Genomic DNA, 15,585 nt, shown 5'->3' on the forward strand with positions numbered 1-15,585 from the left:
TCAATTTATTTATAAATCATTTTTTGCTGTAACAGAAAAAATTATATTGCTTTAATATTGTCTCTGAAATTTGTGAAAACGGTAATTTTATCTTTTATTATATTTTATGCTGTAACAATTACCATTCTTATTCCAGCAACTTGTTGACTTTTTTCGTTCGTATTTGTTTTGAGAAACATCATTAACGCATAGCAATCGTGATCCAATCGTTTAATTTCCATGAAAAAGTCGTGTTCCCCGATTCGACACCCCACATTAAATCTGAAACATATTGTTTTCAAACCGAAACAAACCAATAAAAACGTATAATTTCCACAACATGCAAACAATGCAAAAAACTTTAATACACTTTCAATTAGGGACAGAAGTTATTGTTGTAGAGGGGTGAGAAAAATCGATTAATTTTTCAATTTTTTTTTATTTTCACAATTATCAAAATCGTACACGGCAAAATCGTGAGTTTAGGAGAAAAGGCAATAATAAATTTTATATTACCCTCTAGGTATTTGATCAAGTGTTTTATCACCTGTCATAATTCATCACATTTACCACGCATGCGTACGTGAATTAATCGTTCTCCGTTCTTAAAGTATGAAGTTTAATAAAGGAAAGGTCAGGATTTTATAGGGCTTAGGCTATTTTCACACGGTTTAGGAAGGTCGAGGTATTGGGTGGCATTACAATTTTATTTTCTTAATTCATTGTTAAGCAATAATATGGGCGGATCAAAAGGTTTTGAAAATGAATGCAGATATTACAACCCGGAAAAAAACTCTAATGAGTTATAAAATTAATTACTTCTCCGTTGGCAACATCGACTTCTAGTTCACTTTTCGTTTTTTTTTTTTTTTAAGTCTTATCTACACGAATAAACTCAGTTTATGGAAATTAATTCTGTTTTAAAAGCTTTTGGTTAACGTCTTTATGCCTAAACAGTTCTCTTTTATGGCTAATTTGAAAAAAGAAAGAGAATAATATTTTTAGAATGAGCTCACAATTCGAACATAAAATCTACTATTTTGTTTTGTATTTTGAGGGTATTTAATGTTTAATTCATAATGTCTTTAAAATCTAAATTAAATAATATTTTATTTATTAAATAATCCTGAAGTTCAAATCAGATTTTGAAGGAGTATTGAAACATAGCTCATTTAAGTTTTCATATGCATTTAATACATTTTACAAAACATTTTACAAACTAATTTATGCATTCAGTCAGAGCATGATTTCATCGACTTGCAAAAAACAAAATGTCAATAAAAAAAAAAGCTAATTTCTAGTCACAGGAAATGGCAGTGGCAAAAAAAGCTAGTATTTTTGGTAAGGATTTCAAATTATTTGCCAAATATTAAAAGTATTCGCCAATTTTCGAAATTCTTCGCCAAATGCAAATCTTAACAAATTTTTATGATTAATTTTTGTCTATATAAAACTATTTTACTGTAGTTTCTTTCAGGTTTAGAATATTTGGGCCCAATTCTAATTGGTTATGCCGCCCATCTACTCAAAATTACTGTAATCGAATAAAAGATACTCATTTGTCATTTTAACGTAATTTTGAGGATCGACCTAAATATATATTTTACTTTCAAGTGCAAAAAATCATTCGCCAATAATTTCGCCAAAACACAATTTTATTCGCCAAATTTACGATTTTATCTCATTTTGCGAGGTGGTGTATGTTTAACGTGAACTCTGCATAATCCATTTTGATACCGCAGTAAAAAATGGTTTTATGAACCTTAATTTTTGCTAGTAGTATTTTTTAACACTAGCAAGTTTTGCTTCTGATTTTGAAAAATGAAATCATGCCCTGCCTTCAATGTATATTTTTAAATTCCTTGTCAAAAAAACAGTTTAATATGTATACTAATTAAGGGTCACCGTTTAGTATTAAAGAGTGAAAAAAAACGATAGTGCTATTGAAATGTAAAGAAGACGGTGCTGAACACATCAAAACCTGTTTGATTGCCAGATGAAACTTAAAAATATTTTTTTTTTAAGTTCCTTTTAACTTCTGTCTGATTCCTCCAGCAATCACACAGGTTTTGGACGCTTTCACTACCGCCTTCATAAATAGTAAGTCAGTATTATTCAGACCCGTTTTGCTCAGTAAGTGCTGTTCTGTTTAAGAATATTCTAAAGAGCTGCTATACCACGGGAGAAACTTTTCGTGGCAAATTCCCTTTCGCCACCATAAATAATTTAAAGTTTAAAGTATAAAAATAGTAAGTTCTGGCAAACCTAGAAGCAGCCAAGAGCTTCAAATGAAAAAAAAAATTAAAAATATTAAAAGTCGAAATAAATTATTGGAAGAGTTGCATAATCCTAAGTTATTTTCTCATAATCATTCCTCATTTAGATATTTCGAAAACTTCTTTTCAGTATTTGAAACTTCGTGCCTTTTTATTACATAAAAAATAATATTTTAAGAATTTTTGCACGCCTTTACAAAGCGATTGCCTAAATAAAATTTAATTGAATTTGTCCTCATTCATCTGTGTTTTTAATAAAAATATAAATTTGTAAGATATGTAAAAAAATTCGATTCGTTTTAACCTTTTGGACAGCCTTATGGCATATTTTAGGGCGTGATTTCATACACTAGCAGGTAGCTAATTGCTAGTAAAATAAAAGAATTCCTAGTTACAGATAAACGCTATAGCAAAAATTGCTTGTAACTTCTGAAGGTCTGGATTTTGGATCGTTTTCCCTTTTTTTCCCACGTGATTTTTCTAACTCCGATAGTTTTAATATTCCACGCGAATGTCGAATTCTTGACGCTCTCGATTAACGACTATTCCTCATCGTTTCCGATCTTTTTTCCGATATAATATTAATCGTTTTTTGGTCAATCTCCATATGAGTTTCGGTATTTTTAAACGATGATATCGCGACAACCGGTGTTCGAATTTGAGCAATATTTTTTTTTTTTTTTTTNTAAGCATATTCTAAAGAGCTGCTATGCCACGGGAGAAACTTTTCATGGCGAATTCCCTTTCGCCACCATAAGTAATTTAAAGTTTAAAGTATAAAAATAGTAAGTTCTAGCAAACCTAGAATAAGCCAAGAAGTTTCAAATGAAAAAAAAAATTAAAAATATTAAAAGTCGAAATAAATTATTGGAAGAGTACTTCTCCGTTGCGTAATCCTATGTTATCTTCTTATAATTATTCTTTATTTAGATATTTCGAAAATTTCTTTACTCTAGCAACACTTTACACTTTTTTCTTTTTTTAGATATTTCGAATATTTTAGGGCGTGATTTCATACACTAGCAAGTAGCTAATTGCTAGTAAAATAAAGTAATTCCTAGTTACAAATAAACGCTATAGCAAAAATCGCTGGTAACTTCTGAAGGTCTGGATTTTGGATCGTTTTCCCTTTTTTTTCCCACGTGATTTTTCAAACTCCGATTGTTTTAATATTCCACGCGAATGTCGAATTCTTGACGCTCTCGATTAACGACTATTCCTCATCGTTTCCGATCTTTTTTCCGATATATATTAATCGTTTTTTTGTCGATCTCCATATGAGTTTCGGTATTTTTAAACGATGATATTACGACAAACGGCGTTCGAATTTGAGCAATATTTTTTTTTTGATGCTCATGATTCACGACTATTCCGTAATTGTCCAATGGCCATGAATCCAAGTTGATTTCTGATCGTTTTCACGGCAGTTATTGTAGATATATTTCATTTTTACGGTATTTTCATATAGTCATTCGAATGACTTAATTTTTAATATAATCTTATTTTGAATTTGAACACCTGAATTTCACTGATGAACAGGATCACTTTTTGATATGCTTTATTCACGATTCATCTCTGATCCACATCATTTCCCGACCAATTTTACGTCAATTACTTCTCGTTTTTGCCGTCTTTTTTACGATATTAATATGTTGTTATTACGAAACATGATTATCAATTTTGAGTTATCACTTTTTGGCACTCTCAATTCACGACTATACCGTCATAAATCAACGTCATTTTCAAATCATTTTTCCATCAGTTGTTATAGTTAGTCTTACTAACTCTTCGCGTTACAGCGTTCGCAATCTTGATTGACGTTTCAATTGAAATCTCAGAAATTTGTTAAAATTGATTACTATTATTCAATTAGATAAGACTAAAATCTTTCCCTGACTAATGTCCATATTTTATTTATTCATTTTTCAAAATTTAATTTATAGCCTTCTTCTACTAAACTCTTCGTTTTAGCATGCCAATAAATAATAATTTATAAATGCCAAATTTTAATCTAGATCTACGGTTGAAGAAATTTCTGGATTAATTCTCCTAGAATTTGAGACAGAGGAATTAAACCTTTTTCTACAAAACTCTTCGTTTTAGAATACCTAATAATAATTTATAAATACCTAATGTTAATCTAGATCTACAGTTGAAGTAATTTTGGGATTAATCCCTAAGAATTTGAGACATAGAAGAATTAGATATTCTTCTACTAAACTCTTCCTAATTTTAATCTAGATCAACGGTTAAAGTAATTTGGGATTAATCCCCTAGGATTTGAGACATAGAAGAGTTGGACGTTCTTCAACTAAACTCTTCGTTTTAGAATGCCTACTAATTTATTTTAGTAATTTATAAATGCCTAATTTTAATCTAGATCTACGGTTGAAGTAATTTGGGATTAATCCCCCTAGAATTTGAGACATAAGAGAATTAGACATTCTTCTACTAAACTCTTCGTCTTTGAATGCTTAATAATAATTTATAAATGCCTACTGTTAATCTAGATCTACAGTTGAAGTAATTTTGGGATTAATCCCCAAGAATTTGAGACATAGAAGAATTAGATATTCTTCTATTAAACTCTTCCAAATTTTAATCTAGATCAACGGTTAAAGTAATTTGGGATTAATCCCCCTAGAATTTGAGACATAAGAGAATTAGACATTCTTCTACTAAACTCTTCGTCTTAGAATGCTTAATAATAATTTATAAATGCCTAATGTTAATCTAGATCTACAGTTGAAGTAATTTTGGGATTAATCCCCAAGAATTTGAGACATAGAAGAATTAGATATTCTTCTATTAAACTCTTCCTAATTTTAATCTAGATCTACAGTTGAAATAATTTGGGATTAATCCCCCAAGAATTTGAGGCATAAAAGAGTTAGACGTTCTTCTACTAAACTCTTCGTCTTAGAATGCCTGAAAATAACTTATAAATGCCTAATGTTAATCTAGATCTACAGTTGAAATAATTTTGGGATTAATCCCCAAGAATTTGAGACATAGAAGAATTAGACGTTCTTCTATTAAATTCTTCGTCTTAGAATGCCTAAAAATAACTTATAAATGCCTAATGTTAATCTAGATCTACAGTTGAAGTAATTTTGGGATTAATCCCTCAGAATTTGAGACATAGAAGAATTAGATATTCTTCTACTAAACTCTTCCTAATATTAATCTAGATCTACAGTTGAAGTAATTTTGGGATTAATCCCCAAGAATTTGAGACATAGAAGAATTAGACGTTCTTCTACTCAACTCTTCGTCTTAGAATGCCTAAAAATAATTTATAAATGCCTAATGTTTATCTAGATCTATAGTTGAAGTAATTTAGGATTAATCCCCCTAGAATTTGAAACATAAGAGAATTAGACATTCTTCTACTAAACTCTTCGTCTTAGAATGCTTAATAATAATTTATAAATGCCTATTGTTAATCTAGATCTACAGTTGAAGTAATTTTGGGATCAATCCCCAAGAATTTGAGACATAGAAGAATTGGATATTCTTCTACTAAACTCTTCCTAATTTTAATCTAGATCAACGGTTAAAGTAATTTGGGATTAATCCCCCTAGGATTTGAGACATAGAAGAATTGGACGTTCTTCTACTAAACTCTTCGTCTTAGAATGCCTAAAAATAACTTATAAATGCCTAATGTTTATCTAGATCTATAGTTGAAGTAATTTAGGATTAATCCCCCTAGAATTTGAGACATAAGAGAATTAGACATTCTTCTACTAAACTCTTCGTCTTAGAATGCTTAATAATAATTTATAAATGCCTAGTGTTAATCTAGATCTACAGTTGAGGTAATTTTGGGATTAATCCCCAAGAATTTGAGACATAGAAGATTTAGATATTCTTCTACTAAACTCTTCCTAATTTTAATCTAGATCAACGGTTAAAGTAATTTGGGATTAATCCCCCTAGGATTTGAGACATAGAAGAATTAAACATTCTTCTACTAAACTCTTCGTTTTAGAATGCCTACTAATTTATTTCAGTAATTTATAAATGCCTAATTTTATTCTAGATCTACGGTTGAAGTAATTTGGGATTAATCCCCCTAGAATTTGAGACATAAGAGAATTAGACATTCTTCTACTAAACTCTTCGTCTTAGAATGCTTAATAATAATTTATAAATGCCTAGTGTTAATCTAGATCTACAGTTGAAGTAATTTTGGGATTAATCCCCAAGAATTTGAGACATAGAAGAATTAGATATTCTTCTATTAAACTCTTCCTAATTTTAATCTAGATCAACGGTTAAGGTAATTTGGGATTAATCCCCCTAGGATAGAAGAATTAGACGTTCTTCTACTAAACTCTTCGTTTTAGAATGCCTACTAATAATTTATAAATGCCTAATTTTAATCTAGATCTACGGTTGAAGTAATTTGGGATCAATCCCTCTAGAATTTGAGACATAGAATAGGAAATTTTTTTTATTGGAAAAGACAACCATAACATGAATCTTTAAGTGATAATATCGCTTCTCGATCATTGATCGCTTTTTTTTTTTAAAGTCATTCTGGGCGTAAAGCGTATTCACTTCAACCGGAACTACCTTTCACGAGTTTCTTCACGGTTGCCAGATTTGTTGAAAGAACCTCAATGAACATATATTAATCTAGATTTGATCTCTCATTGCGTGAGGTTTTGTTGTCTAATGGGCCATATTAAACAAATAATCACGTGACCGATTTATCTATATCTATCACATATATGAATATCAGTTATCATACATCTTACACATGTGTATAAACCCTATTACGATTTATACATATAGATATTATTAAGTGATTATGGTAGTTTTAGTAGCCAATTGTAGTTTTATATAGTTTAAATTAGTTTAAACTAAACAAAAAATAATTAAATATGTAAGTAATATATATAAGTTTTAATAAATAAGTTTGAATATATTAGAAAAGATATATAAGATATCAGTTTTATTTTATATCTACACTCAACATTTTCATACATTTATTAAGGCCTTATTTGTCTTAAAAATTAAATCAAAATAATTCATTTCTGTGGTGTTTGACTTCAGAGCCTAGTTTGAATTTTGTTAATTATATATGTAAATAATTGCGGGTAGAACAATATAATATATCAAACAAAGTACCTTTTCTCATTAAAAGAAGTTGAGTTTAGTTTATTATGGTTCTCAAAATTCTTCGAATATTTAAGTCCATGACGAGTTTATACAGTGACTATATTTACCTATATAATGAAAAAAATATAAAGCAACATAGATTTAATAATGCAGTCATAATTAATTGTTTTCTAAGCATTGTTTTAACAAATTAACTAAATCTTCTAGCGCTAAGTTATCTGGACATTAATTATCTTGAGCTTTTAAGCTTAGGGATAAATTACCACGTGACTCCATCTCCTGCTAGCTCTGCTCATGAGTGAGCATTCTTACATTAATATTCATTCAAATGTATATCCACAATCAATGTTCGCGTATAATATCGAAATTGCTTAAGTGAAATTATTTTGTGTATTATATTGAAATTACTATTATGGAAAATTAATTTGAAATTATATATTAATACGATTCTAAAATCTTAGGAAAGATTTACGCTTAATCAGTATCGATGTTTTTCAATACATAACAAACAATTAAAAACAAACTATGAGATACCTGCAAGTAACGTAGTGTGGGTATCTCAATCCTGGTTGGTTATTGAAATGTGGCATTTGTTTACGTTAGAAACTGTTCTTTCCATTCTATTTCAAGTAAGCCAAGCCCGTAAAGTATCAATTCTCTTAAGTGGCACATTCTATATTTTTGCACAAAATATTTTGTAAAGATTTCAATTCTTTCACTATATATTACTTTGCTTAATACAAAGACAGGCAGGAAGCAATGTAGAGCATAAACAAACTAATTATGCATCGAAGTTGGCCAGTAAGTGAAAAAAATATATCATAGTTCCAATAAAGTACATAAATAAATAATAAATCTCAATTAAGTGAAAGACGTAGACGAGCAAGAAATATTTCAGCAAATTCGATGTTTGATGTGGTGTTGCATTTAATAACTTTACTTTAATTAACATTCTAACTTATGTGAAGAAACTTAGCCATTTTGCTTATAAACAATCAGCTTGCGCTGACGTCATAGACCACGTGTGGGTATCTATGATCTTCTTCTTGAAGTGCAAGTACCCAATTATTGCAGTTTTATTTAAGAACATTTTGTCAATACGCTAATCTCAACGAAACGAATGTAAAATGAATTAAAAATTAATTAAAAGTAGTTTAAAAGTAATTTAAAAGTAATTTAAAGGTAATTTATAAATGTAACAAATTTTACCTAAGAAATAGAAATTGTGTGACTCAGTTCGAAGAAATAAAGGAAAAGTAATTTTACTCGTTAACGGGACTTTATATTGCCAGTTTCAATTTCTCTTGCATTAAGTTTCCTTTTTTCTTTTTAAATCAATATAAATGTTAAAATTTATCTTTGCAACATCTAAAATATACGAAAAAAATTCTGCTTTTTTCTCGTACTGCTCGAACATGAATCGATTCCACCATACTACTTTTAAAGGTAGACAAATCAACCTAGACTAACGATAGATAAATCTTAGACTAACAATCATGAATAACTCGTCTCGTCAGTGATTTTTTAAATCTGGTCACAGCTCAAACTGCGTGTTTCCGAAAATGAACACAACGTGCTTGCGAAAATGGACACAGCTTGAAATGCGAGTTTAAGAAAATTTACACAGCAAAATATACGCCTTTTCAGTTATTAACCCAAACTTGACAACTAAAAAAGAAACTAATTGCTTATTTTTACTTATTTAAACCAAAAACCCAGCAAAAAGCGTGCTTCCGAAAATGGATACATCGTGCTTGGGAAAATGGACACAATTCGAAATGCGAGTTTAAGAAATTGGACACAGAAAAAAATACGCCTTTTCAGTTATTAACCCAAATTTAACAGCTAAAAAGGAAACTAATTGCTTATTTTTACTTATTTAAACAAAAAAATCCAGCAAAAAGCGTGCCTCCGAAAATGGACACAGCTCGAAATGCGAGCTTAAGAAAATGGGCAGAGGAAAAAATGCACATTTTCAATTTTCAACCCAAATTTAACAATGAAAAAGGAAACTGCGAGCTTATTCTTCTTTTTTAAACCTAACTTCTTCAACCTAAATTTACCACTACTAATTCTATATTTATAGCACATGTAGCAACCTTGTAATAACAAGCGCTTTTCGTGTTATTATTACGCTTTTAATTCAAGAGTTTAAAACTAAGAGAACTGTTTAATTATTATTATTATTATTACACTGCTGGACAATTGCTAAGGACGGATAACACTATCATCCATAGCAACCACAAAATGAAAGGAAGCAAAATGTGGAAAATAAGAATAAGTGCGGGATATAGTAAGAAGAGGTATGCGTATGCAAATTTTTTTTTCCACGTCTGTTCATCACGTGATAGCGCTGATAAGAGCTTTAAAGGTTTTGACGCGTGTGGAGAGTTGTTGTTTCAAGTCAAAGTTTTACAGGAAAGATTTAGTTGACGAACTTGAAATTTTCGGCATGTCTTCCCGATATCACTTAGATGATTTTAAGCGTGGCCGAATTATTGGAAAGATCGAAGAAGGGCGAAAAATAACAGATGTTGCCAGGGAGTTCGACATCGCTCACAGCGTTGTTTCACGGCTGTGGAAATCATTTAAAACTACTGGAATGTGTAGTAGGCGGCACGGGGGAGGTCGTGTTAGAAGTACGACGCCTGCAGAAGACAGATACATCGTCCTATCAGCAAAAAGGAACAGGCGCACCACAGCTCAGCAGGTGGCAAATCAGTTTCTTGCTGCCACAGGAAAGCAGATCTCCCGAAAAACTGTTGCCAGACGTTTGAGGGGAGGAGGACTATACGCCCGCAGACCTGTTGTGTGTGTCCCATTGACCAGACAGCACCGTACTGCCCGTTTGCAATGGTGTCGTGAGCATCACAATTGGACTGAACAGGACTGGGCATGCGTACTATTCTCAGATGAGAGTAGGTTCAGTCTGTCATCGGATTGTAGACGCCAACTGATCTGGCGCGAGAGTGGTACTGGTTATCGTCCAGAAAATATCCAGGAAAGGGACCGATATCCGACATGCAGTGTCATGGTGTGGGCCGGCATCATGATCAATGGCCGCACGCGCCTACATGTGGTTGCGAATGGGACTATGACGGGCCAACGATACATTGATGAAGTTCTACTTCCTCATGTTCGTCTTTTCCGTGGTGCTGTCGGTGATAAATTTGTTTTTATGGACGACAACGCAACATGTCATCGAACACTCGCTGTTCAGGATTGTCTGGACAGCAAGGGTATTCATCGCCTCGTATGGCAATCACGTTCTCCAGATCTAAACCCCATTGAAAATGTTTGGGATACTTTGGGGAGGCAACTTGATGGTCGAAACTATCCTCCGACAAACAAGAACACCCTCATCCGTGCACCGACAGAGTAATGGGATAAATTGCCTCAACAACTGCTGGATAATGTTGTGCAAAGTATGATACGAAGTGTAGAATGTTGCATCACACTCCACCACAGACATATCCCGTACTGACACCTTACTTCAAGTTGCCTGCTGACATTTAGATGCATTGTTCCATTTTTCTGTACGCAGCATCAAATCAACAATTTTTTTCTTTCAGATGTTTCATAGCTTTTGTACTTTCCAGAACAATAAATATTCTTTATTCTAATGTCTGAACAGTGTGGCAACTATTTTTTATCCTACTAGGCCTCATGTCTCGCTTAATGTTATGCTACAATGCAATTTGTGATCCGTCCTTAGCAATTGTCCAGCAGTGTATTACTATTATTATTATTATTATTATTATTATTACTATTATTATTACTATTATTATTATTATTATTACTATTGTAATGTAATTCTGTGCTGCAATTCAAGCTAAGGTTATTTACCTTAAAATTCCTCATTCATTTCCATATTGTTTCGGTTGCCATCAGCATAAAATTAATAAAAGTCACAAAAGTATTGTTTTGATATAAATATTTTCACTAGTAATACAAGAGATTAAAACTAAGAGAATTATTATTATTATTATTATTGTAATGTAATTCTACACTACATTTTAAGATTAAGTTATTTAGAAAAGTTGTCTAATCTTATTTACAGTTTTATAATTATTATTTTTGTGCAAATAACATTAATATACTTCTGTAAATTACTGTTAAAGAAATCTGCTAAATGATATAAAACTTAACGATAAGTTTCGTGCACAATGAGATGCAAGCAAAAATATTATTTAATAGATCAGCCCGTTTGGTAAGGGTAAATATTAAATTACGGTTGTGAATGCATCTAATATGTTTGTACAATACAATGCTATAACAATATAATGTTATTTTATAAAATGATTACTTAGAAAAGTTACTTTGGTTCACCAATAGACCCAAATATTTATAATACTAATCGATAATAATATTTGCACGTGGGAAGTGGAGACACAAACTCAAGCAAACAGAATTGCTTTTAGTACATATATATAGTTGATGACTTATGCCTGTTTAGGCAGAGGGGGTGCGATTGTTCTTGTTTTCCAGTGGCGCCATCTATGGCCAAGAATTCGACTTCCGCCACACCATACGTCACACCCGTTTATAGGGCGGACCCATTCATACATCCATTCATTCAATCACAGATCGTAATTTTGAATCAGAATTCTGAATCACAGAACGATCGATCTCCAATCCAGTACCCCCAGAGGTGTTGTTTGTTATGGGAACATGGAGGACTTTTGCGACTCGACATATTTAGCGTGCATCAGTCACTTTAGTACACGGGGAATCTTCAGCCGGTGGGGTTCGAACCTGCGAACTTTCGGACATGGGCCCAGCTCCCTACCGACCAGGCTATCCCGACCTGGTACATATATGTTAGATAATTAATTTCAACTTTAGTTGAAAAACTATTGCTATTGAAAAAACTATTGAAAACTATTGAAAACTGGCAAGAAACAACAATTATTGCGAAGCAATCGTCGGGGTTGATGGGCGACAGAGAACAGGGGGCTTAGCCTCCTAATGAACAAATAGAAACAAAGTGATTTGTGCAAATAGACGACATCACAGTGAAATTTTTTTTAATTCATTAGTTTCGCTTTGAAAAGAGAAAAGGTTTGATAAACGAAATCAATTGCTATGTTTATTTTCCTAAATAGCTATGTCTGTTTTTGCAAATGCGCATTAGGAGCTATGTCCAGATTTTAAAACAAGCCGACGAACTATTACAAAGTCATAACAGTTATAAAAATAGTCTATTTAATTGCTTGTCATTCCTCGCGATGACAGAGCCTTTAGAGAACAGCCTTGCCGAAAAGTTTATATTTATAAAAAACCTTTATTCTGATTAGAAACCGATAATTCAATTGAAAAAAATAAAATACTTTGAAATATCTCCAATTGCAGCAATAGATAAGATAATATTGAATAGACATCCAAATGTCTCTTTCTAATAGATAAACTCTTTGATAATAAACCAATCATTAAATTTTGATAGATCTTCATTTTTTCTTTCCTTTAAATCAAAGCCTACCGAATGTTTGATCTGCGAGTTTTCTTTTTAACACCGATACATGTTTTGAAGATGAATTAGTATTTTAACCCTAATAGGTCAATGATAATAAATTATTTTAATGAATGCCATTTTGAAAGTGTTTTGACAATGTTTTTATAAATTTTAAATAAGGAAGGCATTTTATTAATAATTGGGACTTGTATATACTTGTTGTTCCACAGTTAAAGCGTTTAAGGCATCCGACTGGGTTAGGCACAATTTTTTCTTAAATAGCTTTAATTAAAATATTAATGTTCGCAAACAGGGTTCCTAAAATTATGAATTTCAAATAAACTTTAAAAATTTCGAAAATTTTTTTTTTCAAAATAAAAGCAAATTGGAGAATATAAACTACACATTTTTATGTCACGCTATTCCATCATAACAAATTGTCATGCATAGTAGTTCAAAAAAAAATTTTCATATCAAGAAATTAATATGTGTTTCGAAATAAAATCTTGAAAAAATTTCAAATGCACAATGAATTAGAATTAAATATTTTATTCAATATTGATTTTTTAAAGAAAATTCTAAACATTCTTACGTAAAGCATGCATAAAAAATAATGAATTCACACATAAACTTTAACTTTTAGTTCAAAAACATAGCTAACCTTTTACAGAATCTATATACAAGGTTTCAAAGAATTCTACATTAAACTTTTATTGCATAATGTATGTTAATGTAACGAGATTTTAACGTTTTTCTGAAAATATATTTAAAATTAACGTTTTTCTGGACAAGTATTTAAAACAAGTAATTGCCAAAAAAACATATGCCAGTATGCGGAAATATGCCTAAAACTTCATTTTTAGACATAGGAAAACAAAAATTTTGGAAACTAATCAATAAAACTTCAAATATAAACTATAAAAGACATAAAAATTTTTGTCCAAATCGCCGATTTTACCTCAATATAGATTTTCAGAATGCAAAAAAATTCAATAAAAGGAAATATGGACTTTATGTGTAGTATATAAATATTTAAGGGAACTAAAAAGCGATCGAAATCAAATGAATTACTACTGAGTAGAGCGAGACTGAGACTGAAAGAGTGACGTAGCTTGGGGATGCAAAAGAGTACGCCTGTCCCTGGGTGCAGCCATCCAAATTCATGTGAATAAATATGCTAATACAACTAATAATTAACAGTGAATTCTAATGTGATGAATTAAACTAAGGATATTTTAGGATCCCTTATTTTAAAATATCTGAGAAATCAAATATATGTCATACTATAAATATCAGACCGGTGGTGGCTTAGGGGCAGTGATGGGCATCATTCACGGAAATTTTATTCATGACTAAATTTAGTCAGAATAAATTTATTCTGAATGATTATTCATATGTAAATTTAGTCATTATTCATCATCCATTATGCAAATATTTCCGATGATATTTTAAGTTACGGAATCACTCTTAAAAATGGGCTTCTTCCGAATATCTTCGGATTCGGTCTTTTGATCTTCAAAATATGGGAGGAACTCAATCTGGAAATATGGTTTCAAAACTTTAGCTAATCAGAGATCGCTACATCTCTGATGAAAATACTTAAATGATTCAAATTATTTGTGCTATTCAATCGGCTAAAATGATTTATTATTAATTTTAATAAATAACTGGGCCGGGAAGTCCTAGTTGGCAGGGCGCTGGACTCACGTTAGTGAGAACGGAGGTTCAAATCCAGCCAGCTGAAGAATCTCCATGTGGTAAATGGTGACCGGTGCACATTAAACCTGTTGGGTCACGAAGTCCTCCATGTTCTCATAATGAATTATGCCTCTGAGTGTACTGAATTAAAGATAGATTAATCTGGTTCAGGTCAAAATTATTACGAACTGGGGATGAATGAGTGTATGTTTTATTAGGTCCTTCTTGTAAGACGGGTTTGACGTATGGCTGTGGCAGAAATTGAATTCTCGGACATAGATGGCGCCACTGGAAAACAAAAACAATCGCAGCCCCTTTGCCTTAATGGCTTACGACGACAACATGACAGCAGGCCGGGATAGCCTGGTCAGTGGGGTGCCAGGCCCATATCCAAGAGTTCGTGGGTTCGGACCCCGCCGGTCGAAGACTCCCCGTGTAGTAAATGGTGACTGTTGCACGGTAAATATGTCGAGTCTCAAAGTCCTCCATGTTCCCATAACAAATCTCTGGGGGTACCGATCCAGGAGTTTCCTTGTCTTCTGGATTGGTTCAAAATTACAAGGCTACGGCGTTGAACATTAGTAGTCGTAAACCCAAAAATTGGGTCGACTGTTCAACGGCGGTCATAAAATAAAAAAATAAAACAACATGACAGCAATTTAATAACTCTTGAAAAATGTTCGAATTGTAAGATATTCAAATCATATAATCATTTTAATGTATGTTATTAAAAGTGGCAGAAAATTTAAAAATTTCGTCTTTTTTTCTTTTTATTTTTTGAGCATTTTAATTTAAAATGTAACACAAGTGGAATTGCCAATAATAACTATTCTAAACATCATTAAAAAAATTATCTAACTAAAACCACTCCAGTTATTGCGCAGTTACAGTAAAGAAAATAAACACAAGCACATTTACATGCACCCGGAACATAATACTAAAATCAGCAAATAGTTGATAACAATCCGCACAAATAAGGTTGACTTTTATGCGGCTTCCAAAGATTAGTAGAATACTAAACGAACGCTTCTAAAAACAAAGGTTATAAAA

The sequence above is a fragment of the Parasteatoda tepidariorum genome, chromosome 10, assembly GCF_043381705.1.
Source record: "Parasteatoda tepidariorum isolate YZ-2023 chromosome 10, CAS_Ptep_4.0, whole genome shotgun sequence".
NCBI lineage: Eukaryota > Metazoa > Arthropoda > Arachnida > Araneae > Theridiidae > Parasteatoda > Parasteatoda tepidariorum.